The 4,746-nt window shown below is 50.8% G+C and overlaps 1 protein-coding gene across 1 annotated transcript in view; it reads right to left on the bottom strand.

The window, feature by feature from the left end:
* The window catches only part of TMPRSS9 (transmembrane protease, serine 9), a 23,906-nt gene extending 19,160 nt beyond the window's left edge, over positions 1 to 4,746 (bottom strand). The window contains exon 1 of the mRNA XM_017833690.1: positions 4,672 to 4,746. The gene's annotated coding sequence lies outside the window, so the exon portion shown is untranslated. The remainder of the gene's footprint in view (positions 1 to 4,671) is intronic.

The following is a 4,746-nucleotide window of genomic DNA, read 5'->3' on the forward strand; positions in this document are numbered from 1 at the left end:
GTGTGTGTGTGTGTGTGAGAGCACACATGAGTGTGTGAGAGCCCACATGAGTGTTTGAGAACATGCATGTGCAGTGTGTTGGGGGCACATCACGTGCAGGAGTGACAAGGGGACAAGGCAGGGCCACCCAAGGAGGGACACCCCTCTTGCCTGTCCATGCTGGGCACTGATCCAGCCTCACCCTGGGAGGTGTCTCTGTTTCACTCAGGTGATCCCAGGCCATGCACACCCATAGGACTGGCCCAGAGCACAGTTCACCTGTTCAGCATAAATTGTGCTGGCTCCTGTTGTCAGGCAGAAACTGCCTTCTTGCAAAATGCCCCAGCTCCCAGGGCTGCAGCACCACGGTGATGTCCCAGCACCGTGCTTGTGACTGCCCAGCAAAAGGGGCTGGTTTTCCTCATTTACCTTCCCATTCCCCAGCCTCTTTCCTTCCACTACTTGGTACTTCTTGTCCTTCACTTCACTGTGTCTTTCCCTTCATGTCTTCGCCTCCTGAGTCTTTTCCTTCTGCCTTCCCAGCCCTCTCCAGCCCTCAGCCTCTCTCCCTTCAGAGGGAGACTCCTGTCTCACACTGCACTGCCCCAGGCTCCCTCCAGCTTCTCCCCTTCCCAGTCTGTCAGCCCCTATCAGCAGCCCTCGACCACAGGGACATGAGCTGAGCCCCCTCTCTGAACTGTTGGCCAGAGGAAAGACAGACAGGAAAGAAACAGTGGTGACCGTGTCTTCAAAAGTCAACTTTTAACTGCATTTACAGATAACAAATACAAGGAGACCCCAATGTCCCCTGATGGTGAGTTTGGGCTGCTCTGGGGTCTTTGTGCTTCGTTTCTGTCTTCCAGATGATTTTTTTGGGATGGTTTTCTCCCAGACTGTGATTATAGAGGGCAGCAAATACGCTGCAACCATTTGAGTAACCAAGTGTTAATAAAAGCATTTGGTTTATCCCACGGTGGGGCAGTGTGGCTCTCAGCACAGCAACACTGTGTCTGCTGAGCCTCCAGGAACAGGGGTTGTAAAACCGTGTCATGGCCTAAGGTCACGCCTGTAAGTCCTCACCCAGACAGAGCCTCTGCAAAATGTGGCACAGATATGAAAAATATGCGACTTGCTGGAGGCAGAACACAAGCCCAGCAGCAGATCTACCTGCAGCCTCAGCAAATAATGAGCCTGTGGCCAAAGGCAAGTGAAGGACTACTGATTTTATCAGCAAGATAAGACTTGTGGCACTTCAGAGGAGGAACACAGTAGAAGCACACTATTTCTCCAGAAGGAGGTAGCCCAAAATGAGTAAGCAGACTCCAGCCTGCCTCATTTGGTGGGTTCACCATTCAAAATCTCAGGTGCCAGAAAACAAACCACATCTGTGTCACCAAACCATGAGCTTGAGCAGGAGAGAGAGAAGGTGGTCATTTGCTGTAAGTGAAAGCAGAAGCATGACCAGGGGAGGTGAGAAGATGTGGACAGGTCTGCTGGCAGAGTGTGGTGGTGGGAACAGCCAATCCCAGTTAAAATGGGGTCAAAACCTTGTGATTTTTTTCCTTACAGTTGGGAATTTACTTGTATAGAAATGGGGCTCACTTGTGGCACCAGCTACTGAGAGAAGGAAGGTAGGATACCTTCCTAGGGGAGTGGATTTATAACCAGTGGTACCTGTTGGGTGGTGGTGCAGTGCAAGGACATGTCAGTCTGGAGAGGCCAAAAACCATGTGCCAGTTCCCCCTTATGGCTCAGGGGTCCCTCAGAGCCACTCTGGGAGTGGGGCTCCAGAGAAGGGAGTGTTGGAATTCATTCCAACACTGTTGTTTCCTGGTGTCTTCCCTTAAACCTTCTGAAGAGATGATGCTATGCCATAAAAAAAAAGCTGAACAGATACAGGACAGAGCTCTCAGCATCAAACCCACCCCCAGGACCAGCAGACACAGGTTTGGCTAACGTGGCCTTTTTGTTTCGTGTGCCATGAATGTCAGTGGCCACCACTCTGGTTCCTTGGGCCACCCAACACTGCATGTCTTTAATCCTTTTGCTTTAACCCATCTCCAGTTTCTGTAATGGACACGTAGAACTGTGCACGGCCCCATCTCTGTAGGTTAACATTCAGAGGGGGTTGTGCTGCATTTGAAAGACTGCACCCTACTTTCAAGCAGAAGGAAACACTGTCACCTAAGAGGCTGCAGACTCTGGAGTGAGGACAGCTCTTGTCATTGAGGTGAGTGAAGAGCCCCCAGACCACGTGTGGCCTGCAAGTGAGCAAATCTGAAAGTCCCTACTCACCTGCTGCCCTCTCCTTGGAGGTGCCTCTGGTTCAGCTGTAGTCCTGCTCTCAGCAAGCCCAGTGACACTGTGCTGGCCTTGTTTATTGTCCCTCTTGGTCTGCAAATGTCTCTCAATTTACAAGTAAGAAGATCCTCTCCCTGCCTGCCAGCTCAGCAGCCTCAGCTGGGGCATGACAGACAGGCTGGGCTCCCTGGTGCTGGTATTATCACTGGTAACAAAGGCTCTAACATCACTTCCACCTTGGAGACACTCAGCCCTGAGCTCTCCCTTTGGTAACAGAGTACTGGGCGGATTTGTACCTGCAATTACTTCTTAAACTTTTAGCCGTGGATTACACAATAAAATAAAGGCAACTCTCCTGCCCCCTCACTGTGCTGGACTGAAAACTCGGTACAGGTAGTAAATACTGAATACACATGGGGAGTATCCAGTAAGTCAGGAAGCCTATGTTTGTCTGGTTACTTTTCACAAGAGGAGCACTATATAATTTGATACTTTTCAGCTCATGAATGGCCAGGAAAAACTCACATGCTTAACTCATGGTATCTCCTTTAGGGACATCCACTCGCCTCCCTTGGACACTTTGCACTGGCCCAGTGCAAAGGCTGTGGAAGGAATCTTGGTCCCAATGAAGTCAGTGGACAATACTGGGACCAGAGGTTCTTCAAGGAACAGGGGCTAAACTCGATGTCTTCATTTTGCAGATAGGCACATTTTATTCTTTCTTACCAGCTGACATACATTAAAAGCAATGTGTACATTACATTTTTCCCTAGCTTCAGCTGTTCTTACAGGTTGACAGGTAGGCATCAGTGTTCATGGGCACAAAACCCCCACGCTACCCTGAAACCAGTCATCTGCAATGCATGTTCCCTCAAAGGGAGAGATCACAGAGAGAAACCAGCCAGTGAGGAAAGATACCAGTCAAGCAGCGAACTCACAGCACCTGAGTCAATGGGATTTTTGTCATTAACCTCAGAGGCTGCAGAATGAAACTCTGCATGTATCAACACACAGCAGTGTCACTGCTAAACTCCAGTGCTGGGGCTGTGTGACCATGCACAGCTTCAGCCCAGCCCCTCCTGTCTGAGACCATCCCCAGGCAGAGGCCACAGGGTGCTGCCCACGTGGACAGCCCAAGTCCTGCCCTGGGCTGTGTTGCCTTGCTTGGCACCTCACCCACAGGGACCCCTTGAACAGGGTACAGGGGCTGTGCTGGGCTCCCTGCAGACCAGCCTCACTTGGCAGACAAGTGGGTGCAAAGCAGGGCGACTCTCAAGCCCTTTCCTTCAACCGTGGGAACAAAGCACCATCCAGCTGCAGAAACTTTTATTTGAGCTCAAATGATGGTGCTGTTCCCAGCCCATGGAGGTTGCTTATAGCATTTAGGTCTGCATTACTGCCAAAGCTGTTTGTTTCCCATAAGCTACCCTGAACCTTCTTTCTAGAATATTTTGTAATTTGCTATAGCTTTTAAATAATATAGATCATTCTCTGCATTTGGTTTCCAAAGTGTTAAAGAAAATAAGATGTTTCCCCTTAACCAGTACTTTCAGAGAAGAGGGTCTAGAGGTCACTCTCCACTAAGGTTCATCCATTAGGCCCCACATGTGTTTGCTGATTAACACACAAAAGATGAAATGTCCTACAGAAACACACAGCTGGCAGAAGGGTTCAGCTTCCACAGACATTCAGTGGGGAGCCCATTTCTGTGGCCAGTGGGTTCCTTTGGTCTCAGGAGCAGAAAAAATTCCCCTCCACTCATTTGTGCAAAGTGGTCCCACCCAACCTCCCGTGAATCATGTTAGTGTTACACGGAATTGAAAACCACTAAAAAGCACTTCAGCATCACATAATAAAAACTACTGAGCCATAAGCAAGTAGGTTTATGTGCTGAGGAAGCACAGAAGTTGTTTCCCTCTCTTACTAGGAGGTGAGCTTAGCTGCTTTCCCCACAGGCAATTAATTCACAAACAAGCTGTTTCCTCAGAACCAGCAGAGCAAGAGGGATTTCCCCGAGCACGGGGGGAAATCCAGCAGGAGAAGCAACTTCAGACTCCTGCTTGTCTGGAAATCTGCGGGTGCAGGCAGCAAACCTGCTTGACCCTGATGGAGAAGCGAGGAGGAGAAGGAGGAGGAGGAGAAGAAGAACAAGAAGGAAGAGGAGGAGGAGGAGGAGGAGGAGAAGAAGAACAAGAAGGAGGAGGAGGAGGAGGTGGAGGGCTGTCCGAGCCCCATCGCCGGGCAGGAGGGATCGCGGTGGTCGCAGAGGAGCACCCGCGGGTGGGTTCGGCTGTCGGGGAAGGCGCAGGTTTTCCTGTTCCCGTCCGAGCCAAGAGAGCCCGGCACCTTGGAGAAAACGAAAAGAGCCCCTAAGAAGGAGCAGGGACTCACCCGCTTTGCTCTTCCCGTTGCCTCAGGTGCTTTCCCCGGCAGGTTCTCCCCGAGCTCCCCCGGCCGGGGCGCGGA

The sequence above is a fragment of the Lepidothrix coronata genome, unplaced genomic scaffold (assembly GCF_001604755.1).
Source record: "Lepidothrix coronata isolate B3197 unplaced genomic scaffold, Lepidothrix_coronata-1.0 Scaffold219, whole genome shotgun sequence".
In the NCBI taxonomy this organism is placed as follows: domain Eukaryota; kingdom Metazoa; phylum Chordata; class Aves; order Passeriformes; family Pipridae; genus Lepidothrix; species Lepidothrix coronata.